The following is a 26,788-nucleotide window of genomic DNA, read 5'->3' on the forward strand; positions in this document are numbered from 1 at the left end:
ACCTCGTGGGCCCCCTGGAGCTCCTCCGACCTCAAATCCAACTCTATATATTTGCTTTCAGGGAGAAAAAAACCAGAGAGAAGAATTCATCGCGTTTTACGATACGGAGCCGCCGCCAAGCCCTAAAACCTCTCGGGAGGGCTGATCTGGAGTCCGTTCGGGGCTCCGGAGAGGGGGATTCATCGCCGTCGTCATCATCAACCATCCTCCATCACCAATTTCATGATGCTCACCGCCGTGCGTGAGTAATTCCATCGTAGGCTTGCTGGACGGTGATGGGTTGGATGAGATCTATCATGTAATCGAGTTAGTTTTGTTAGGGTTTGATCCCTAGTATCCACTATGTTCTGAGATTGATGTTGCTATGACTTTGCTATGCTTAATGCTTGTCACTAGGGCCCGAGTGCCATGATTTAAGATCTGAACCTATTATGTTTTCATGAATATATGTGTGTTCTTGATCCTATCTTGCAAGTCTATAGTCACCTACTATGTGTTATGATCCGGCAACCCCGAAGTGACAATAATCGGGACCACTCCCGGTGATGACCATAGTTTGAGGAGTTCATGTATTCACTATGTGCTAATGCTTTGTTCCGGTTCTCTATTAAAAGGAGGCCTTAATATCCCTTAGTTTCCATTAGGACCCCGCTGCCACGGGAGCGTAGGACAAAGGATGTCATGCAAGTTCTTTTCCATAAGCACGTATGACTATATTCGGAATACATGCCTACATTACATTGATGAATTGGAGCTAGTTTTGTGTCACCCTATGTTATGATTGTTACATGATGAACCACATCCGGCATAATTCTCCATCACCGATCCAATGCCTACGAGCTTTTCACATATTGTTCTTCGCTTATTTACTTTTCCGTTGCTGCTGTTACAATCACTACAAAACACCAAAAATATTACTTTTGCTACCGTTACTTTTGTTACCGTTACCACTACTATCATATTACTTTGCTACTAAACACTTTGCTGCAGATATTAAGTTATCCAGGTGTGGTTGAATTGACAACTCAACTGCTAATAATTGAGAATATTCTTTGGCTCCCCTTGTGTCGAATCAATAAATTTGGGTTGAATACTCTACCCTCGAAAACTGTTGCGATCCCCGATACTTGTGGGTTATCATGCCCTTACTTTGACAAGCATCCCACTTATGATTAACCCCTATTGATAGCATGAAACAAGTGGATCCAAATCAGCCCCTTACGAAGCAACGCATAAACTAGGGTTTAAGCTTCTGTCACTCTAGCAACCCATCATCTACTTATTACTTCCCAATGCGTTCCTCTAGGCCCAAACAATGGTGAAGTGTCATGTAGTCGACGTTCACATAACACCACTAGAGGATAGACAACATACATCTCATCAAAATATCGAACGAATACCAAATTCACATGACTACTAATAGCAAGACTTCTCCCATGTCCTCAGGAACAAACGTAACTACTCACAAAGCATATTCATGTTCATAATCAGAGGAGTATTAATATGCATAAAGGATCTGAACATATGATCTTCCACCAAATAAACCAACTAGCATCAACTACAAGGAGTAATCAACACTACTAGCAACCTACAGGTACCAATCCCAGACTTAGAGACAAGAATTGGATACAAGAGATGAACTAGGGTTTGAGAGGAGATGGTGCTGGTGAAGGTGTTGATGGAGATTGCCCACTCCCGATGAGAGGAGCGTTGGTGATGACGATGGCGATGATTTCCCCCTCCCGGAGGGAAGTGTCCTGTGACGCCCCCGATTCAATCATACACTAATCATGCACGCAAACGTGTACGATCAAGATCAGGGACTCACGGAAAGATATCACAACACAACTCTAAAAACATAAATAAGTCATACAAGCATCATAATACAAGCCAGGGGCCTCGAGGGCTCGAATACAATTGCTCGATCATAGACGAGTTAGCGGAAGCAACAATATCTGAGTACAGACATAAGTTAAACAAGTTTGCCTTAAGAAGACTAGCACAAACTGGGATACAGATCGAAAGAGGCGCAGGCCTCCTGCCTGGGATCCTCCTAAACTACTCCTGGTCGTCGTCAGCGGACTGAACGTAGAAGTAGGCACCTCCGGTGTAGTAGGAGTTATCGTCGACGGTGGCGTCAAGCTCCTGGGCTCCAGCATCTAGTTGCGACAACCAGGTAGAATGGAAAGCGGGAAAAGAGGGAGAAAAGCAACCATGAGTACTCATCCAAAGTACTCGCAAGCAAGGAGCTACACTACATATGCATGGGTATATGTGTAAAGGGCCATATCGGTGGACTGAACTGCAGAATGCCAGAATAAGAGGGGGATAGCTAATCCTGTCGAAGACTACGCTTCAGGCCACCTCCATCTTGCAGCATGTAGAAGAGAGTAGATGGTAAGTTCACCAAGTAGCATCGCATAGCATAATCCTACCCGGCGATCCCCTCCTCGTCGCCCTGTTAGAGAGTGATCACCGGGTTATATCTGACACTTGGAAGGGTGTGTTTTATTAAGTATCCGGTTCTAGTTGTCATAAGGTCAAGGTACAACTCCGGGTCGTCCTTTTACCGAGGGACACGGCTATTCGAATAGATAAACTTCCCTGCAGGGGTGCACCACATAACCCAACACGCTCGATCCCATTCGGCCGGACACACTTTCCTGGGTCATGCCCGGCCTCGGAAGATCAACACGTCGCAGCCCTACCTAGGCACAACAGAGAGGTCAGCACGCTGGTCTAAATCCTATGGCGCAGGGGTCTGGGCCCATCGCCCATTGCACACCTGCACGTTGCGAGGGCGGCCGGAAGCAGACCTAGCCTAGCAGGCGTTCCAGTCCAATCCGGCACGCGCCGCTCAGTCGCTGACGTCACGAAGGATTCGGCTGATACCACGACGCCGAGTGCCCATAACTGTTCCCGCATAGTTGGTTAGTGCGTATAGACCAAATGGCCAGACTCAGATCAAATACCAAGATCTCGTTAAGCGTGTTAAGTATCCGTGAACGCCGACCAGGGCCAGGCCCACCTCTCTCCTAGGTGGTCTCAACCTACCCTGTCGCTCCGCCACAAAGTAACAGTCGGGGGCCGTCGGGAACCCAGGCCCACCTCTACCGGGATGGAGCCACCTGCCCCTTCAGCCCCCATCTCCGAACAGTATCATAAGTAATGTAACAGTATAAAGTATATAACATATGCCCGTGATCACCTCCCAAAGTGATCACGGCCCAGTAGTATAGCATGGCAGACGGACAAGAGTGTAGGGCCACTGATGGAACACTAGCATCCTATACTAAGTAATTAGGATAGCAGGTAAAGGTAACAACTGTAGCAACAATGACATGCTATGCAGCAGAATAGGATTAACCGAAAGCAGTAACATGCTACACTACTCTAATGCAAGCAGTATAGAGAAGAATAGGCGATATCTAGTGATCAAGGGGGGGGGGCTTGCCTGGAGAGCCGAGAAGGAGGGGTCGTCAACACCGTAGTCGAATTGGGGGTCGACGGCAGTCTCAGGGTCTACCGGAAAGAAGTAACAGAGGGAGAAGAAAATAAATAACAGAGCAATCAAAGTATCACAAAGCGTAACATGGCATTACGCGGTGCTAGAGGTGACCTAACGTAGTAGGAGGTGATACCGGCGAAGGGGGGAAACATCCGGGAAAGTATCCTCGGTGTTTCGCGTTTTCGGACAAACGAATCGGAGGGGGAAAGTTGCGTGTTTTCTATGCTAGGGATGTGTAGCGGACGAATAGGCTACGTAACCGGAATCGTCTCGTCGTTCTGAGCAACTTTCATGTACAAAGTTTTTTCATCCGAGTTACGGATTATTTTCTATGATTTTCCAAAGTTTTAATTCATGTTCTAGAATTACTGAAATTGTCTAAATCGAATTGAAGGCAGAATGTGCATTTGTTACGTAGTGTTACACTAGCCTATTTGTATGATAGTGGGACCCGAGGGGCTGGTCAACCATTTTACTTTGACTGGTCAAAAGGTGAGGTATGGCCCACATGTCATAGGCATCTAAATTAAATTAGTGTCTAGATTAGAATGGGGCCACATGTCATAGGCTATTAGGCTAATCTAGCACTAAACTGATACTAACTAAACAGCAGAATTAATCCTAGGACTAATCTAGCTAATTAAATTAGACCTAACTAAGTTGGGCCGGCCGCACACACGTGCACTCACACAACACACACACACACACAATGCTAGAGGTTGAATCTGTTTTCTGTTAACAGAAGATAACATTTTGTGATTTTCATAGGACTTAAACCATGCATCGAATGGATTTGGTCCAGTGGGATAAAATGGAGTTTGTCAAGTATACTACCTTCACATAATATTTTTGCTCCTGTTAGTAGTTGTTTAGTGGCTGTTTAGGGGCAGTCCAGGGGTTACTCAATGTAATATTGGGAAAGCTAGTTGCATCTACAGTAGTTAGTAGCAGCAGCAGTACAGCAAGCGGGTGGCTGGACAAGGGTGCGGGGCTGCGTGGGAGCAACAAGCGGCGTGGGGGCGGCGACCACATGCGCGGGCTAACGCGCGGAGGTGCGGCCAAGACGAGCTGCAGGCGGCAGCGCGGTAGTAGCAGGAGAACTAGCAGCGGCCGGAGCCGGCCATGAGGTGGCTGGAGCTTGCGGGCGCGCGCGGGGGAGCTCGGGTGAGCCGGCGGAGCGTGGCGGTGACCGGAGCTCGACCGAGCTCGGGGTCGTGGCTGTGGGACACGGCACAGGGGTCCGAGGACACAAACGGCATCGCTGCGAGGTCCTGAGCACGCCCACGTGCTTGGCGGGCCAGGAGGAGGCGACGACAGTGAGTGCAATGACGGTGACGAACTACGGTGGTGATAGTAGGAGATGGAGGGACGAGTTCAGGGGAGGGGGAAATGTAGCGGCGCTCACATCGGTGACGGGGAGCCGCTCGTTGAAGCCGGAGGGGGTCGGGGCGGAGCTAATCGACGGGGAGGACGACGGCGGCCGAAGAAGAGGAAGTGGACGCACACGTCATCGTGGTGACCTCCTGGCTCCGATCCAGCGGCTTAGTTAAAGCAGGGGGAGCACCACAGAGCTTCTTGACGTGTTACAAGGGCGCAGGGTCGACAGGGAGCGCGGCAGGGAGGCAGCCCATGGCAACGGCGGCGGCGGGTCTGCGCTGTGGGGAGGAGAGGGGCGAGAGGAGGGGATGAGGAACGTGCTAGGGTTCCAGGGGGCTCGGGGGTGCTCTTAACTGCCGCGGGGAGGCGCTGGATGGCCGGCGTGTGGCCTCCCGCGGCCACGGACGACCCACGGCCGTCCAACGGGGCACGTGAACAGGAGGTAGGAGATAAGGGGGTTAGTGGGCTGGATGTGTACTGTAGCAATGGGCTACAGTGCACAGTGCAGCTTTAGACTTTCTCCTAACTTTTTATTTTACTTTTTTTTCTTTCCTGCTTTCTTTTATTTCTTTAATGGTTATAGTTTTATAAAATACACTGAGGGTTCCTAGATTAGTATTACCATATTTACTACTGCCACAGTAATTTGGGTAACTATTCAAAATAGTTTAACATTTTATAAATAATAAGAGGCATTCATTAAATTGGTTAAGCCGTTGTTTCATTCACATTTGAGTATTTAAACATCTTATAAAAGTGTGGTTTATCCTCCTAAATTACCTATGCATTATTTGGCACTACCCGAACATTTTATTTTTATTGTTTGAAAATTTCGTTGTTTGCCTTTAATTAAAATTTGAATTTGAATCGTTTTGTACTAACACGAGATTAGCAACAGTAATCGAGGTGACGTGGCATCATTAGCTGAGGTTCACTGTAGCTTAAATATCCTGGCGTCACATGTCCCCGCCAGAACAGCTCTGCCGGAGCCCTAGATTGGTTCCGCCAAGGTTCCGCCTCGTGGCGGTGGAGTCTCGTCCCGAAAGCTTGCTTCTGATTTTACTTCGGACGAATGACTTCATATAGCAGAAGATGGGCACCGGAGGGCCAACGGGGGGCCCATGAGGCAGGGGACGCGCCCAGGGGGTAGGGCGTGCCCCACCCTCGTGGCGATGGTGTGGGCCCCCTCTGGTATTTCTTCCACTCAGTATTTTTTATTATTTCCAAAAATAACTTTCTTGGAGTTTTAGGACTTTTGGAGTTGTGCAGAATAGGTCTCTAATATTTGCTCCTTTTCCAGCCCAGAATTCCAGCTGTCGGCATTCTCCCTCCTTATGTAAACCTTGTAAAATAAGAGAGAATAGGCATAAGTATTGTGACATAATGTGTAATAAGAGCCCATAATGCAATAAATATCGATATAAAAGCATGATGCAAAATGGACGTATCAACTCCCCCAAGCTTAGACCTCGCTTGTCCTCAAGCGGAAGCCGGTAACGATAAATATGTCCACATGTTTAGAGGTAGAGGTGTCGATAAAATAAAATACGGACATGAGGGCATCATGATTATTCTCATAACAACAACATATATGGATAATGTCATATGATTTCTTATGCCCAAGTAATAATCTATTCACAATGCAAAGTATGAATCAGAAACTTTATTGAGAACTAACAAACTATAATCTCAGTCATTGAAGCAATTGAAATTTATCATAACATCGTATGTCAGAGCTTTTTAGCAAGTCCACATACTCAACTATCATTTAATCTTTCACAATTGCTAACACTCACGCAATACTTGTGGTTACGGAGTTTTAACCGGACACAGAGAAAGATAGGGGCTTATAGTTTCGCCTCCCAAACTTTTACCTCAAGGGTAATGTCAACAATAATAGCTCATGCTAACCTACATCCAATTAGATATATATATATCAGGATCTTTCCAACATCATGTGCTTGCCAAAGGATAAAATGTAAAAAGGAAAGGTGAAGATCACCATGACTCTTGCATAAGGTAGAAGATAATAATAAAAGATAGGCCCTTCGCAGAGGGAAGCAGAGGTTGCCATGCACTTTCAGGGTTGGATGCACAAAATCTTAATGCGAAAGAACATCACTTTATATTGCCACTTGTGATATAGACCTTTATTATGCAGTCCGTCGCTTTTATTTCTTCCACATCACAAGATCGTATAAAGCTTATTTCCTCCACACCAATCAATCGTACATATTTAGAGATCAATTTTTGTTGCTTGCACCGATGACAACTTACTTGAAGGATCTTACTCAATCCATAGGTAGATATGGTGGACTCTTATGGAAAAACTGGTTTAAGGGTATTGGGAAGCACAAGTAGTATCTCTACTTGGTGTAAAGAATTTGGCTAGCATGAGGGGGAAAGGCAAGCTCAACATGTTGGAGGATCCATGACAACATACTTTATCTCAGATATAAGAAAACATAACCCATTACGTTGTCTTCCTTGTCCAACATCAACTCTTTAGCATGTCATATTTTAATGAGTGCTCCCAATCATAAAAGATGTCAAAGATAGTATATTTATATGTGAAACCTCTCTTTCTTTATTACTTCCTATTAATTGCAACGATGACCAAAGCTATGTTTGTCAACTCTCAACAATTTTAATCATCATACTCTTTCTATGTGAAGTCATTACTCTCCATAAAATCAATATGATCTCTTTGTTTCTTTTTATTCTTTTCTCTTTTCTTCTATTCACTCAAGATCATGGCAAAATAATCGAGCCCTTGACTCAACACTAATCTTTATTATATAGCTCACGGACTCGATTACATAGAGGGGTCATAAAGCAAAACGCAAAACTAGATCATACCAAAACTTTATTCTACTAGGTCAAGATATTACTGAAAGGATCGAACTAAGTAAAACGGTAAAGATAGAGATGTGGTGGTGATACGATACCGGGGAACCTCCCCCAAACTTGGCAGTTGCCAAGGGGAGTGCCCATACCCATATGATTATGTCTCCTTTTTCGGGGATGGTGATGTGATATTCTTGGCGATGATGCCCCTTAGGATACGATTCTCCTCCTCGAGCTTATTGACTTGCTGCTTGAGGTCCATTAGTTCCTTTTGAAGCTTTCCTGCAACGGCCAAAGCTCCTTGCACCCAAGGGTGTTGCATAGCTGCGGGAGAACAAGTGACACTCTTCTTCATGTTTTCATAAGAAAGAAATCTAATATTGGAAGGGATAACCGAGTTTGGAATAGCCGAGCTCTGTAGTTCCCCCATTATGAATCCAGCTCGGAAGCGAGAAGTGATTGCTTGGTCCTCCTCCATGGCATCTATCCTCTTCAAATCAGCCTCCATCTCTTCCTCCGTTGCTGGCCCAAAGTGGTCAGCATTGTTGTTTGTCCTTGATCTCGATGCCGGATGAGACACCCGGCTCTCCCCGACTGACTCTTGAGAAGACATCTTACTATAGTCTGCAGCAGCAACGGCTCGAAACACAAACAGAGGATAATTGCGTGATACGGGAGTCAAAACCTTCGGGAGAATATATAATGAATTTTTACCGACCAAAAGAAGTGTCGTGCAAGAAAACGGAGTCCGGAGAGCACACGACGTGCCCACGAGGCAGGGGGGCGCACCCAGGGGGTAGGGCGCGCCCTCCACCCTCGTGGAGCCCTCGTGTCCTTCCCGGGCTGCTCCTTATTTTTCTATTTTTCTAAATATTCCAAAACGAAGAAAAATTGCCATTAGAACTGTTTTGGATTCGGTTTACTTACCATACCACATACCTATTCCTTTTCGGGGTCTGAAACGTTCCGGAAAGTGTCCCTTATGTATTCCTCCGGGGTTACGGTTTCAATAACATTGGTTTCAACATTTATGGGATTACCTGAGATATAATGTTTAATTCTTTGACCATTCACCACCTTCGGATTTGTGCCTTCGAAGTTGTTGATTTTTATGGCACCGGAACGATAGACCTCCTCGATAACGTAAGGGCCTTCCCATTAAGAGAGAAGTTTTCCTGCAAAAAATCTTAAATGAGAGTTGTATATCAATACATAATCACCTACATTAAACTCACACTTTTGTATTCTTTTGTCATGCCATCTTTTAACTTTTTCTTTAAACAACTTGGCATTTTCATAGGCTTGGGTTCTCCATTCATCAAGTGAGCTAATGTCGAATAACCTCTTCTCACCGGCAAGTTTGAAATCATAATTGAGTTCTTTAATAGCCCAATAAGCCTTATGTTCTAGTTCGAGAGGTAAGTGACATGCTTTTCCATAAACCATTTTATACGGAGACATACCCATAGGATTTTTGTATGCAGTTCTATAGGCCCATAATGCGTCATCAAGTTTCTTGGACCAATTCTTCCTGGATCTATTAACAGTCTTTTGCAAAATTAATTTGAGTTCTCTATTACTCAATTCTACTTGACCACTAGACTGTGGGTGATAAGGGGATGCAATTCTATGATTAACATCATACTTAGCAAGCATTTTACGGAAAGCACCATGAATAAAATGTGAACCACCATCAGTCATTAAATATCTAGGGACTCCAAACCTCGGAAAAATAACTTCTTTAAGCATCTTAATAGAGGTGTTATGATCAGCACTACTAGTTGGAATAGCTTCTACCCACTTAGTAACGTAATCAACATCAACTAAAATATGTGTATACCCGTTAGAGGCAGGAAAAAGTCCCATATAATCAAAGCCCCAAACATCAAATGGTTCAATAACAAGTGAGTAATTCATAGGCATTTCTTGACGTCTACTAATATTACCAATTCTTTGACATGCATCACAAGATAAGACAAACTTACGGGCATCCTTGAAGAGAGTAGGCCAATAAAAACCAGATTGCAATACCTTATGTGCAGTTCTATCTCCAGCGTGGTGTCCTCCATAAGCTTCGGAGTGACACTTGCATAGGATCTGTTCCTGTTCATGCTCAGGCACACAACGTCTAATAACACCATCTACTCCTTTATAAAGATGTGGGTCATCCCAAAAGTAATGTCTCAAATCATAATAAATCTTTTTCTTTTGCTGGTATGTGAAACTAGGTGGTATAAATTTAGCAACAATTTAATTAGCATAATCAGCATACCATGGAGCAATACGAGAAGCATTTATTACATTTAATTGTTCATCAGGAAAGCTATCATCAATAGGTAGTAGGTCATCAAGAACATTCTCTAACCTAGACAAGTTGTCTGCAACAGGGTACTCAGCTCCCTTTCTATCAATTATATGCAAATCAAATTCTTGTAGCAAGAGAACCCATCTAATAAGTCTAGGTTTAGCATCTTTCTTTTCCATAAGATATTTAATAGCAGCATGATCCGTGTGAATAGTTACTTTAGAATCAACAATATAAGGTCTGAACTTATCACAAGCAAATACAACTGCTAAGAATTCTTTTTCAGTAGTAGCATAATTTCTCTGAGCATTGTCTAGAGTTTTACTAGCATATTGAATAACATTTAATTTCTTATCAACTCTTTGCCCTAGAACAGCACCTACAGCATAATCACTAGCATCACACATAATTTAAAAAGGTAAATTCCAATCAGGTGGCTGAACGATAGGTGCAGAGATCAATTCTTTCTTAAGTATTTCAAATGCTTCTACGCAATCATCATCAAAGATAAATGGTATATCTTTTTGTAACAAATTAGTCAGAGGCCGAGAATTTTTTTAGAAGTCCTTAATGAACCTCCTATAAAAACCGGCATGACCAAGGAAACTTCTTATACCTTTGATGTCCTTGGGACATGGCATCTTTTCAATAGCATCAACCTCGGCTTTATCAACTTCAATACCTCTTTCAGAAATTTTATGCCCCAAGACAATACCTTCATTAACCATAAAGTGGCACTTTTCCCAATTCAAGACAAGATTAGTTTCTTCACATCTCTGCAAAACTCGATCTAGGTTGCCCAAGCAATCATCAAAAGAGGATCCATAAACGGAGAAATCATCCATGAAAACCTCACATATGTTTTCACAAAAGTCAGAGAATATAGCCATCATGCATCTTTGGAAGGTAGCAGGTGCATTACATAAACCAAAAGGCATACGTCTATAAGCAAAAGTACCGAAAGGGCAAGTAAAAGTGGTCTTTGATTGATCATCGACTGACACAGGTATTTGAGAGAAACCAGAATAACCATCTAAAAAGCAAAAATGTGTATGTTTGGATAATCTTTCTAGCATTTGATCAATAAAAGGTAAGGGGTAATGATCTTTTTTAGTAGCCTTATTTAATTTGCAGAAGAAATCAATTATCATCCTATAACATGTAATAATTCTTTGCGGAATCAATTCATCTTTATCATTAGGAACGACAAAAATACCTCCCTTTTAAGGGACACAATGGACAGGACTTACCCATTGACTATCAGCAACGGGATAAATAATACCTGCCTCAAGAAGCTTTAGTATTTCCTTTCTTACCACTTCTTTGATCTTAGGATTCAGCCGTCGTTGGTGATCACGAACTGGTTTGGCATCTTTCTCCAAATTTATTTTGTGTTGGCATAGAGTGGGGCTAATGCCCTTAAGATCATCAAGAGTATATCCAATAGCAGCGCGGTGCTTTTTCAGAGTTTTCAATAATCTCTCTTCTTCATGCTCTGAAAGGTTAGCACTAATAATAACAGGATATATCTTTTTCTCATCAACATAGGCATATTTAAGAGTATCAGGTAACGGTTTAAGCTCAAACACGGGATCGCCCTTGGGTGGAGGAGGATCCCCTAGGATTTCAACAGGCAAATTGTGTTTCAGGATGGGTTCCTGTTTAAAGAATACTTCATCTATTTCCCTTCTTTCATTCATAAACATATCATTTTCATGATCTAGCAAATATTGTTCTAAAGGATCACTAGGAGGTACGGCAATTGAAGCAAGACCAATAATTTCATCTTTATTGGGCAATTCCTCTTCACGGTGTTGTCTACGAAATTTAGAAAAGTTGAACTCATGAGACATATCACCAAGACCAATAGTAACAACATCCCTTTCGCAGTCTATTTTAGCATTAGTTGTGTTCAAGATGGGTCTACCAAAAATAATGGGACAAAAGCTATCTTGTGGGGAACCAAGAACAAGAAAATCAGCAGGATATTTAGTTTTCCCACACAAGACTTCAACATCTCTAACAATTCCAATGGGTGATATGCTATCTCTATTGGCAAGCTTGATGGTAACATCAATATCTTCTATCTCGGCAGGTGCAATATCATGCATAATTTCTTTGTATAAGTCATGTGGTATAGCACTAGCACTGGCACCCGTGTCACATAAGCCATGATAACAATGATCTCCTATTTTAACAAAAATAACAGGCATGCCTACCACAGGTCTATGTTTATCTTTAGCACAGGGTTTAGCAATTCTAGAAGTTTCATCACAGAAATAAATAACATGCCCATCAATATTATCAGCCAAGAGATCCTTAACGATAGCAATATTAGGTTCAACTTTAACTTGCTCAGGAGGTGTGTAGGTTCTAATATTGCTTTTACGAACCACGGTTGAAGCTTTAGCATGATCTTTTATCCTAACAGGAAAAGGTGGTTTCTCAACATAAGCAGTAGGAACAATAGGATCATTATAAGTGATAGTCTTTTCTTCAACTTTAATAGGTGCAGCTACTTTTACTTCTATGGGAGGATAATATTTAAACCACTTCTCCTTAGGGAGATCAACATGAGTAGCAAAAGATTCACAGAAAGAAGCTACTATCTCAGAGTCAAGTCCATATTTAGTGCTAAATTTACAGAAAACATCGGTATCCATAAAAGATTTAACACTATCAAACTTAGGTGTCATACCTGACTCCTTACCTTCATCGAGATCCCAATCTTCAGAGTTGCGTTTAATTCTTTCCAATAAGTCCCATTTGAATTCAATAGTCTTCATCGTAAAAGAGCTAGCACAAGAAGTATCGAGCATGGTGCGATTGTTATCACAAAGCCGAGCATAAATTTTTTGAATAGTCATTTCTCTTGAGAACTCATGATTGGGGCATGAATATAACATTGATTTAAGCCTCCCCCAAGCTTGAGCGATGCTTTATCCTTCGCGAGGCCAGAAATTATATATATAATTGTGATCACGATGAACAAGATGCATAGGATAAAACTTCTGATGAAATTCTAATTTCAATCGTTTGTAGTTCCATGATCCCATATCATCACATAACCTATACCATGTCAATGCATCTCCCTTCAAAGATAAAGGGAAGACCTTCTTCTTAATAACATCATCGGGCACACCTGCAAGCTTAAATAATCCACAAACTTCATCCACATATATTAGGTGCTCATCAGGATGCATTGTTCCGTCTCCTGCAAAAGGATTAGCTAGCAGTTTTTCTATCATACCCGAAGGAATCTCAAAGTAGACATTTTAATTTTCAGTAGGTTCAGTAGGTTGAGGAGCAACTCTTTGCTCTACTGGTCGGGGTGAAGATACCCCGAACAAGCCCCTCAGAGGATTACTTTCCATAGTAACAAGTGACAGTAAATTTCAGCACACTATATAAATTTTGCCTTACCAAATTCCACCTACCAAAGGCGCTTCACTCCCCTGCAACGGCGCCAGAAAAGAGTCTTGATGACCCACAAGTATAGGGGATCTATCGTATTCCTTTCGATAAGTAAGAGTGTCGAACCCAACGAGGAGCAGAAGGAAATGATAAGCGGTTTTCAGCAAGGTATTCTCTGCAAGCACTGAAATAATAGGTAACAGATAGTTTTGTGATAAGATAATTTGTAACGAGCAACAAGTAACAAAAGTAAATAAGGTGCAGCAAGGTGGCCCAATCCTTTTTGTAGCAAAGGACAAGCCTGGACAAACTCTTATATAGAGAAAAGCGCTCCCGAGGACACATGGGAATTATCGTCAAGCTAGTTTTTATCACGCTCATATGATTCGCGTTCGTTACTTTGATAATTTGGTATGTGGGTGGACCGGTGCTTGGGTGCTGTCCTTTCTTGGACAAGCATCCCACTTATGATTAACCCCTATTGCAAGCATCCGGAACTACAAAAGAAGTATTAAGGTAAACCTAACCATAGCATGAAACATATGGATCCAAATCAGCCCCTTACGAAGCAACTCATAAACTAGGGTTTAAGCTTCTGTCACTCTAGCAACCCATCATCTACTTATTACTTCCCAATGCGTTCCTCTAGGCCCAAACAATGGTGAAGTGTCATGTAGTCGACGTTCACATAACACCACTAGAGGAAAGACAAAATACATATCATCAAAATATCGAACGAATACCAAATTCACATGACTACTTATAGCAAGACTTCTCCCATGTCCTCAGGAACAAACGTAACTACTCACAAATCATATTCATGTTCATAACCAGAGGGGTATTAATATGCATAATGGATCTAAACATATGATCTTCCACCAAATAAACCAACTAGCATCAACTACAAGGAATAATCAACACACTAGCAACCCACAAGTACCAATCTGAGGCTTTGGGACAAAAACTGGATACAAGATATGAACTAGGGTTTGAGAGGAGATGGTGCTGGTGAAGACGTTGATTGAGATTGACCCCCTCCCGATGAGAGCTTCGTTGGTGATGACGATAGCGATGATTTCCCCCAGGGCGCGCCCCCTGCCTGGGCGCGCCCCCTGCCTCGTGGGCCCCACATGTCCCCCCTCCACTTATTCCAGCACCCACACACTTCGTCTTCCTCCAAAAAAATCACCACACAGCTCAAACTCGTGTTCTAGCTCGTTTTGCTGCGATTTTCGATCTCCTTGCTCAATGCTCCACTCACAAAACTGCTTTGGGGGATTGTTCTTCGGTATGTGACTCCTCCAATGGTCCAATTAGTTTTTGTTCTAGTGCTTTATTCATTGCAAATTTTTGCTGCTGAGGTGGCCCTGTTCTTGAGCTTGCATGTCAAATTTATATGGTCCCAAGTAGTTCTAATGCATGATATAGTCTCTAGGCACTTGTGGGAGTAGTTGCTATCAATTTTTTTGAGTTTAGTTCACTTTTATTTTGAGTCACTAAAAATTTCAGAAATTTTCAGAAAAAGAAGATGATGAAGAGATTGTTGAGAGGCTCTTCGAGCCGAAGCTCGAAGGATAGTCACAGTGAGGAGGATAAGAAGCCCAAATATAATCTCCCTCGCACTGCGGAGGTTCGGCCATGTGAATGGCCTTGTGATGAGTTCTTGAAGGCAGCCGGGATTCATGATGGTTTTTATTATTTGGCTGAGAATGCAGGCCTCACCGACTTCCTCCATGACCAGCGCGGACAGTATCTCCTACTCACTAATATTTTTGTGCAAAATTTTCATTTCCATGCTAGGAGATCACCACCTTCAGTGGAGTTTCATTTATATGATGAAGTTAAGGAGATGTCCCTATATGATTTTTGTCGGGTACGCAAGATATCCTTTGAGGGCAGCATAGAGGAACCACACCGTAATGATGTGGAGGGATTCATTAATGAAATTGCTGTAGGGGAAACGAGGAAAGTTTCAGGTGCAAGAATTACTAGCATACATTTGCCTGTTCTACGTTACTTTGCAATATTTGCTAGTAGATGCTTGATTGGTCGCGGGAACAGTGGAAATCTTAGTGCTCCTGATATTGTTATTTTGCGCCACGCTTTGTTTCGTAGTACAACTTTCAGTTTAGGCGCTATTGTTGCTAAAAGATTAAGTCTAAACCATACAAAGGGCCCCATCTTCGGTGGCATCTTTGCTGCGCGCCTTGCTGCACAGTTTAATATACCTATTAGGCATTATGAGAAAGAAGAGAACTTGCTGCCCCCTGTCTTTCTAGATTATAAGAGTATGATAGCACATGATTTTATTGTGAAAAATAAGAAGAAACTGCTCAAGTATAATTTGATATTCGATAAAAATTATTGTGAGTTTATTACCTTGCCTACGCCCTCCTTGTTTAATATATTTTCAGGCACGTACCTCATTTTGCCGGAGGCCATTCATGCATACTTGAGCGCGATACCTGCTCCAGAGGCTGAGCCGTTGCCACCACTTGACCCTTATCAGCAGTCTGTTTATCAGTGGGATCCGGAGGAGATCGCCAACCAGTGGCACCCCTAGGATCCTCCTCAGTACACTAGAGAGGACCACTTTGATCCATGGGCATAGACCAACTTAGGCCAAAAGCCTAAGCTTGGGGAGTACGTATTTCTCACCGACATTACATTCATGTTCACACACTCATTCTAGTTGTTGGTGCTCATACTTTTTCATTGTACTATCAATGCTAGTTTATTTTCTTTTCTTGCTTTCTTCTTGTGTGTTTCAAAAACCTTAAGAAAAACCAAAAAATTTAGTTGTAGCTTTTAGCTAGTTTACTTTCCATGCCTGTAGTAGTAATAATTAAAAGAAAACCCAAAAAGATTTCTCGTTCTTCTTTTGCTTGTTGGGAGCTTTCCCGTGTAAATAGTTTTATTTTATTTCTTTTCTTTGGGGGTCGAGAGGAGAAGACCATGATGAAAATGTTAAGTGCCTCCCATATGCATTATTGTTGATTTAACCAAGAGCCCATATTACCTTGTCTTCTCCCTTGAATTAAATGCTTGCAGATTCCAGCTTAGTCCAATGCACGTGCACTATTATTATTATCTACACCATTCGGTCATGCAAGTGAAAGGAAATAATGATGATATATGATGGACTGATTGAGATGAGAGAAGCTGGTATGAACTCGACCTATCTTGTTTTTGTAAATATGATTAGTTCATCGTTCCTTATTCAGCCTATTATGAATGAAAAATGTTTGGAATGACAATTAGAGATTATAATTTCTCAGGCCATGCTTAATTAGCTAGGAGTTTATAATGGTTTACCTTGCGTGCCAACATGCTATTAAAATGGGACATTTACATATGTGCCCCTAACTCGAACCCACTACTCAAATTTGCCCCTAATTTTGAAGCATGCTCAAATTTGCCCCTCCGCCGTTAAGTCACTACTCAGAAATGCCCTTCCGTACAGTACTGTAGCACTTTCCGTCCAATACTGTAGAACTTTCCGTCTGCTACAATACACATGAGCCTTTGACGGTCAAAGGCCTTTGACTGGACGGAAGGGCATTTCTGAGTAGTGACTTAACGGCAGAGGGGCAAATTTGAGCATGCTTTGAAATTAGGGGCAAATGTGAGTAGGTGGTTCGAGTTAGGGGCAGAAATGCAAATGGCCCTATTAAAATGGTTGTGATGTGGTATGATAGGGCGGTATCCTCCTTTGAACGATTCGAGTGGCTTGACTTGGCACATGTTCACACATGTAGTTGAAACAAAATCAACATAGCCTCCACGATATTTATGTTCATGGTGAATTATATCCTACTCATGCTTGCACTCAGTGTTGATTAATTTTAATGCATTTTCATGACTGTTGTCGCTCTCTAGTTGGTCGCTTCCCAGTCTTTTTCTAGCCTTCACTTGTACTAAGCGGGAATACTGCTTGTGCATCCACTTCCACAAACCCCAAAGCTATTCCATATGAGTCCACCATACCTTCCTATATGCGGTATCTACATTCTGTTCCAAGTAAATTTGTATGTGCCAAACTCTAAACCTTCAAATGAAATTTTGTTTTGTATGCTCGAATAGCTCATGAATCAACCAGGGATGACTGTATCTTCCATGCTAGGCAGGCTATTCTCAAGAGGAGTGGACTCCGCTCCTCACTCACGAGTAAATGGCTATTCACCGGGATGCCCAGTCCCATGCTTAAACCAAATCAAAATAGTTGCAAACAAAACTCCCCCAGGATTGTTGTTAGTTGCAGGCACCCGTTGTTTCGGGCAAGCCATGGATTGATGCTTGTTGGTGGTGGGGGAGTATAAACTTTACCATTCAGTTTGGGAACCGCCTATAATGTGTGTAGCATGGAAGATATTGAGATCTCTCGGTTGTTATGTTGACAATGAAAGTATGCCACTCAAAATATTATTTATCTCTATTTCAAAAATCGAGCTCTGGCACCTCTACAAATCCTCGCTTCCCTCTGCGAAGGGCCTATCTATTTACTTTTATGTTGAGTCATCATCCTCTTATTAAAAAGCACCAGTTGGAGAGCACCGCTGTCATTTGCATCCATTACTATTAATTTATATTGAGTATGGCTATGACTGGATCTCTTTTACCATGAATTACAATGTTTAGTAAGTCCTTGATCTTCAAAGGTGCTCTGCATTTATGTTTTGCGGTCTCAGAAAGGGTTAGCGAGATACCATCTTGTTTTATCATATTATAATTGTTTTGAGAAAGTGTTGTCATCCGAGATTTATTATTATTGCTCGCTAGTTCATTATGCCATTTATACGAGTAAACATGAGACCTAACTGTTATTGTGAATATGGTTAGTTCATAATCTTTCCTGAAAACTTGAATGCTGGCTTTACATATTTACAACAACAAGAGCAAACAGAGTTTGTAAAAGTTTTTCTTTATCACTTTCGGTTTGTCAACTGAATTGCTTGAGGACAAGCAAAGGTTTAAGCTTGGGGGAGTTGATACGTCTCCATCGTATCTACTTTTCCAAACACTTTTGCCCTTGTTTTGAACTCTAACTTGCATGATTTGAATGGAACTAACCCGGACTGACACTGTTCTCAGCAGAATTGCCATGGTGTTATTTTTGTGCAGAAATAAAAGTTCTCAGAATGACCTGAAACTTCACGGAGAATATTTTTGGAATTTATAAAAAATACTGGCGAAAGAATCAAGACCAGGGCCCCACACCCTGTCCATGAGGGTGGGGAGCGTGCTTGCCCCCCTGGGCGCGCCCCCTGTCTCGTGGGCCCCCTAACGCTCCACCGACCTCAACTCCAACTCCATATATTCACGTTCGAGGAGAAAAAATCAGAGAGAAGGATTCATCGCGTTTTACGATACGGAGCCGCCGCCAAGCCCTAAACTCTCTCGGGAGGGCTGATCTGGAGTCCGTTCGGGGCTCCGGAGAGGGGAATCCGTCGCCGTCGTCATCATCAACCATCCTCCATCACCAATTTCATGATGCTCACCGCCGTGCGTAAGTAATTCCATCGTAGGCTTGCTGGACGGTGATGGGTTGGATGAGATTTATCATGTAATCGAGTTAGTTTTGTTAGGGTTTGATCCCTAGTATCCACTATGTTCTGAGATTGATGTTGCTATGACTTTGCTATGCTTAATGCTTGTCACTAGGGCCCGAGTGCCATGAATTCAAAACTGAACCTATTATGTTTTCATGAATATATGTGAGTTATTGATCCTATCTTGCAAGTCGTTAGTCACCTATTATGTGTTATAATCCGGTAACCCCGAAGTGACAATAATCGGGACCACTCCGGTGATGACCGTAGTTTGAGGAGTTCATGTATTCACTAAGTGTTAATGCTTTGGTCCGGTACTCTATTAAAAGGAGGCCTTAATATCCCTTAGTTTCCAATAGGACCCCGCTGCCACGGGAGGGTAGGACAAAAGATGTCATGCAAGTTCTTTTCCATAAGCATGTATGACTATATTCAGAATACATGCCTACGTTACATTGATGAACTGGAGCTAGTTCTGTGTCACCCTATGTTATAACTGTTGCATGAAGAATCACATCCGACATAATTATCCATCACTGATCCAATGCCTACGAGCTTTTGACGTATTGATCTTCGCTTAGTTACTTTTCCGTTGCCACTGTTACAATTATTACAAAAACAGCTAGTGTTACTTTTGCCACTGTTACAGTTACTTCCATACTACTTTGCTACTAAATACTTTGCTGCAGATATTAAGTTTTCCAGGTGTGGTTGAATCGACAACTCAACTGCTAATACCTGAGAATATTCTTTGGCTCCCCTTGTGTCGAATCAATAAATTTGGGTTGAATACTCTACCCTCGAAAACTGTTGCGATCCCCTATACTTGTGGGTTATCTATTACCCCACTTCTTTCATTCATGTATCTCTTTTGAACGATGTAAGTTTTCTTATTCAATAAAGCATGCCGTGATGGAATCAGATAATGAATCTCTGTTTTAGCTATACTAGTGGTTTTTTTTCTTCTGTCTATTCGAATGAGAAAATGAATCAGATTCTAAAACCACCTTCCAACAAGAAAATCTATGCTAGATCCCTATAATCCTACATGTACGCAAACATTATGGCTGGGCCAGTACATGAGTAGAAATACCTCATCAATACATGAAGAAAATGATTCAAATTCAAAAACAACCATTCAAGATGCAAGAAAATCTATGCTAGATCCTTTCAACTAGCACGCCCATATGAAATTGATGCTCATGTACTTAACAAGAAAAACCCCAATGCCATGAAAAAACAGAGTACTTAATCTGATAAAATCAGAGTAGTACCTTAGAGAGCTCGTCTATGACATCCTCGTCGAAGTCGCTGCCCTTCCTGGGATCCACAACCATCTCGAACTCTATCTCGTTCTCGTCGTCCCCCCGTAGAACTCCTCCTCGATTTTTTCATAGAGCTCGCACTTCAGCCTCGCCTTCTCCTTGTCCAGATCTTCCCTGACCTTCTCCTGCACAGGCTCACCGACTGGGATGGCAGCGGGAGGAGGCACAACAGTTGCTGCACCACCAGTCGCCGCTACGGCGGACTCAGCCGCTGCAACCGCGGCGGCAGCCACGGCAGCAGACTGCTCTCCACCGATGGTTGCCTCCGGCTCATCCGCCGCATCTTCATGCCCGCGCTTCATCGGCAATCGGCGAGAGGAGGAGGGAGGTGTTGGAAGGGAGGAGAGGATTGGAGTGGTGAGGAAGGGAGGAGGGTTTGGGAGAGGACGAGGTGGTATGGCTGGAGTGGGAGAGGACGAGGGTTTTCTACCCGATTTGGGGAATAAAATGAATGTTGCTGCCTCTTGGAGTTACCGAGGGGTCGAGGGGGGTGATTTGTCTCACCTACCAGGGCCTTCCACAGTGAGGACGCATGGGGTTTGCCCCGCACCGTGCACCTCGCGTGCGGTTTGCCCCGCGCCGCCCTTCAAACTGCTGACACGTGGACACTAGCAGTGGTTAGACATGATAGATATGGTAAATGAATTTCTTATATCTGAGGGCACGTAATTTGTGCAAAATGCATCATCAGCCCAGCGGTAACACCCTCCCAATCACATACTAATGCCCTTGGTTCGAAACTCCGTCGGGCAGTTTAGTTTTTTTTTGCCTATGGGGTTTTTACATGTGGATCCCACATGTCATTCACACACACGGAGAGCACGTACAAACAAACTTGCCGGACATGATGTAAATGGACCCAAAAAATGTCTACATCTTTGTATCAACATGAGAAGGAAGCATGACTAGTTTGGTAAGGTTGTCGGCATTTGTATGGATTTTCTAATACGATTAAATGCTTAAAATACTTCTCGGAGGTGACGCAACAAGCGCACGTTGTCGATCCACTGGGGTAGCCATGCCCACAACAAGGAAAAATTTGGTGTCATTCTTAACATGGCCAAAAATTCACCTCCTTCACCGGTGGGCACTTGGTTTGAAACTCCGTCGGGCAGTTTAGTTCATTCTTTTTTGCCTATGGGGTTTTTACATGTGGATCCCACATGTCATTCACACACACGGAGAGCACGTACAAACAAACTTGCCGGACATGATGTAAATGGACCCAAAAAAATTCTACATCTTTGTATCAACATGAGAAGGAAGCATGACTAGTTTGGTAAGGTTGTCGACATTTGTATGGATTTTCTAATACGATTAAATGCTTAAAATACTTCTCGGATGTGACACAACAAGCGCACATTGTCGATCCACTGGGGTGGCCATTCCCAAAACAAGGAAAAATTTGGTGTCATTCTTAACATGGCCAAAAATTCACCTCCTTCACCGGCGGCCGTTCGGGTAGGAGGTAAGGGTCCGTGTGGAAGGACGGGTATTTCTTGACATGCTTCAAATGGACCTATATTCTTTCTACACCCTTGTACCAACATGAGAAGCATCCATGACTAGTTCCATTGATTTTCGACGTTTTTATTAATTTTCTAGGGTTATCACGATGATAAAACCCTAAAATATTTCCCACCAGCGCCACCCTTCCCTCTAATCACTGTGACCAGCATGTACTTAACTTTGCATCAAGGCCATGAAAACAGGAATCAGAACCGTATTAAATTTTGATCCCACACACACATGCAAACACCACACAATACAAAACAGATAACACAAATCACAGACTGCATGTACTATGATTATCTGAGTGAACTTCTAATGCATAACAACTTCTGGTATTCAAATACATCACATGAAATACTGAGACAACTAGAAATGCAAAACAGCTTCTGATGTTGAGGTTGAGCAAGGGACTTTTATTGTGAGGCGCAGCATCTTCAGCAACCTATCCATGGTTCCACCTGTAGCATATAAGCAACTGAAAATTTCAGATTGAATACATTTGGTATTGGAAAAATGACAGTACGGTAATTTGAAGATGCCAAGGAAATCTGTCACAACAACTGTAGGAGGATACCAATTTGAATACAAAGTTCATAGAAGTCAACTTGAATTAATAAGACCTTTGCAAGATGCAAAATCACTGCTGTGATGAGAGTAAACAGCATGTAGGCCATAGCACATGCAAGAAGCACTCACAGGAAGTGAAGCAAAAGGTTGTACAACACGGCAACATGAGTAAGCCAACATCCCTACTAAAATTATTTCACTGCTTATGTCTAGTTTTTTTGTTGAATCATTAGGAAGACCTAAATATTTTGATGCAAGATCACCGACAGGGCACGACTAAAATATTTCAGTGTCTACATCTCTCTACTGAAAGTGCATTACTGAAATATTTCAGTGGCTACGTGTGTGTGTGTGTACTCAAACAGCACCACTGAAATATTTCAGTTGCTACATGCGTGTACTGAAACAGCGCCACTGAAATATTCCATTTGGTACGTGCGTGTACTGAAAGTGAACCACTGAAATATTTTAGTGGGTACGTGCGTGTACTGAAAGTGCACCACCGAAATATTTCAGTGGCTACGTGCTTGTATTGAAACAGCAGCACTGAAATATTTCAGTGGCTACGCGCGTGTACCGAAACTGATACACTGAAATATTTCAGGGGTTGCATGCGTGTACCGAAACTGCATTACTGAAATATTTCTGGGGTTGCGTGCGTGTACTGAAACTGCAGTACTGAAATATTTCAGTGTCTACCTGTGTGTACTGAAATTGCATTGCACTACTGAAATATTTCAGTGTGTACCCATGTGTACTGCAATTGCACTACTCAAATATTACAGTGTGAACCGGTCAGTACTGAAATATTTCAATGTGTACAACTATCTACTGAACTTGCAGTATTGAAATAATTTAGTGTCAACCCAGAGTCTATCACTCTAAAATTGTGTACTGAACTTGTCTGGAGGCACTTCTCTCAGCCAAAATATTGCAAGTTCAATTTACACAGATTGCATCATGTAATTTGAACACAACTCTTGAGGTGACAGGCCAAATTTCCTATCATGGATACCACTCCAGCACATCAATTGCAAGTAAACATAGCAATGCTATATGCCTAGACTCATTCCAGCCTCGTCGATCAAACTAAGCTGCCATCCAGAGGCTACGGATTCAAGTACACAGGTAGCAAGAACATATTGCAGAGAATCAAATTAAGCAAGTGGCAAGTAATGATTTATAAATCAGCAATCTTACCCTAAACATAGTTGCGGCCTCCGTTCAGGCGAGGAGAGCGGCGAGGGAAGCGTGGAGAGCGGTGGGGAAGCAAGGTCGCGACCACTGTCCTCCTCCTCTTGCGCTTCAGAGTCTGTGACTCGGTTGGAGGCTCCACAATCTGCAACGTCACCTCGTGCACCGTGGGTTCCTGATCCAGTGGATGCTCTACCCTGGATCTCAATGCCCACCACCTCCGCCTGATCCACGGGCTGGACGAATCGGCCTGCTCCATCGCCTAGAGGAGGATCTCGACCTTGTGCATCGGTTGTGCAAGTGGGGGGGAAGCTTTGCCCTCTCCCTCCTCATCATTTGCTTCAAAGTGGCCATTGCCATCCAGTTCATCTGCATTGTGTTGTGAAACCAAGAACGGATCTCCGTCAACCTGGCCATCTTGACCTGGTCGCTGCCGGCGATCTCCATGAAGTCGGCGTTCTCGCCACCGGCGATCTCCACGAAGTCGGCGTTCTCGCCGCCGGCGATCTGCTCGATCTGCTGCTCCATCGAGGTTCTTGCGTGGATGGAAGAGGGGGTGGATGTTGAAAGTGCAACTATCCCTGGGTGGTTTTGGTAATTACTAACAACATATAGCTCATTGAACTAATGCCATTTCAAGATAAATATTTCAGGAAAGTTCAATGATTTGCATGGCATGGATTAGGAACATGGACCCCTCAAAATGCTAAGGACACATATTGGCTCAAGCTCAAGACTCTACATTTTACTTTTAGGCCCTGTTCGGGACATGGGAATGTAAAACGTAGGTAAATGAGAAAATGGAGGGACAGGAAAGGAACGCTGCAGCAAAACAACGGATTTGAAAAAGCGGGGGGATGCACAGGAACTTCCGTTCGGATGATACAGGAGAAATGGAGGAAATTGTATTGTTCTCTTCTAGCCATAACTTGACAGAGGAAAGTTTTTTATTACCATGCACACAAGTCTTTGCGTCTGAACTCAGATACAGACACCCATGGTAGCAATATTTTATTCAAATTAGTGGGCAATAGCTAGCCCCACACGCTGGAACCTGCAGCACGCCTCGGTCTTCCACGAAAACAAGAGATCTGGGTGGATGTTTATATTCCGGAGGAATAGGCACTGTAAGCGAGTAATTCCTATAGAATATTGTAGGTGTTTCCTTCGTTTCGAACGCTAGGAAGGAAAACAATCCTACGTGAACAATGTTCCATTGGAATTCCTGCACATTTCCAACGAACCGAACGGGGCCTTAGTGATCCAAGATCACATTGAGTCCATAGGAAAAGCCAATACTATTAAAAGGGGATGAGGTGTTCCTTAATGAGTTTCTTACTCAAAATGCTTAGTGATATGCTCCAAAACCCTCAACCACTTTCTCACATCCACATATGTCCCAAACCAAAAGTCAAACTCGGCCCCACCGAAACTTTCTATCCGGCGCCACCGAGTTCTCTTGACATAGCCATTGCCACAAACCCTAGTCACTTCGGTCTCATCGATAGGGATCTCGGTCTCACCGAGATGGGATTGCAAACTCTCTGTTTCCCTTCGTAACGTTTCGGTCTAACCGAGATGAGCGATCGGTCCCACCGAGTTCGCAATGCAAACTCTCTGTTTCCCCTTCGTAATGTTTCAGTCCAACCGAAATGAGCGAATCGGTCCCACCGAGTTTGCCTGACCAACTCTCTGGTTAGCTTATTACCAAAATCGGTCCCACCGAGTTTGTGTAATCGGTCTCACCGAGATTACGTTATGCCCTAACCCTAATGAAATCGGTCCCACCGAGTTGACATGTCGGTCCCACCGAAATGCCTAACGGTCACATTATGAACTAAGTCGGTCTGACCGGGTTTTCTGATTCAGTCCCACCGAGTTTGGTAAATTGTGTGTAACAGTTAGATTTTGTGTGGAGGCTATATATATACCCCTCCACCCACTCTTCATTCGTGGAGAGAGCCATCAGAACATGCCTACACTTCCAACATATATTTTTTGAGAGAGAACCACCTACACTTGTGTTGAGGTCAAGATATTCCATTCCAACCACATAAATCTTGATCTCTAGCCTTCCCCAAGTTGCTTTCCACTCAAATCATCTTTCCACCAAATCCAATCCTATGAGAGAGAGTTCAGTGTTGGCGAGACTATCATTTGAAGAACAAGAGCAAGGAGTTCATCATCAACACACCGTCTATTACCTTTTGGAGAGTGATGTCTCCTAGATTGGTTAGGTGTCACTTGGGAGCCTCCGTCAAGATTGTGGAGTTGAACCAAGGAGTTTGTGCGGGCAAGGAGATCGCCTACTTCGTGAAGATCTAACCTCGTGAGGCAAGCCCTTCGTGGGCGATGGCCATGGTGGGATAGACAAGGTTGCTTCTTTGTGGACCCTTCATGGGTGGAGCCCTCCGTGGACTCGCGCAACCGTTACCCTTCGTGGGTTGAAGTCTCCATCAACGTGGATGTACGATAGCACCACCTATCGGAACCACGAATAAAAAATCTCCGTGTCTACATTGCGTTTGCTCCCTCAAACTCCTCCTGTTACCTTCATATGCAATTGTTTTACATTCCGCTGCTATACTCTTAGAATTGCATGTGTAGGTTGATTGCTTGACTTGTGCAAAGTTGCTAAAATCTGCCAAACTTAAAATTTGGAAAAGGCTAGGTTTTTATTTGGTCAAGTAGTCTAATCACCCCCCTCTAGACATACTTTCGATCCTACAAGTGGTATCAGAGCTACGGTCTCCATTTGCCTTGATTTCCATAGCTTTTAGTGATCATAGCCTTGGTTTCACAACCTAGGAGAGTATGGCGTCTAGCGAGGGAAATTACCACCGTAGAGGTCCTTACTTTGATGGTACTAATTTTGCTAGTTGGAAGCATAAGATGAAAATGCATATTCTTGGACATAACCCCGCCGTTTGGGCTATTGTGTGTATTGGCTAGCAAGGTGAATTCTTTGATGGGAGAGAACCGAACCGTGAAGCTACCGCGGAAGAGTTGAAGATACTGCAATACAATGCTCAAGCTTTTGATATTCTCTTCAACGGATTATGCCCCGAAGAATTCAACAAAATCAGTCATCTTGAGAATGCAAAAGAAATTTGGGATACTTTGATTGATATGCACGAAGGTACCGACTCCGTCAAGGAATCCAAATTGGATGTGCTTCAAAGTCAGCTTG

This window comes from Triticum aestivum, chromosome 4D (genome assembly GCF_018294505.1).
Source record: "Triticum aestivum cultivar Chinese Spring chromosome 4D, IWGSC CS RefSeq v2.1, whole genome shotgun sequence".
Classification (NCBI taxonomy): domain Eukaryota; kingdom Viridiplantae; phylum Streptophyta; class Magnoliopsida; order Poales; family Poaceae; genus Triticum; species Triticum aestivum.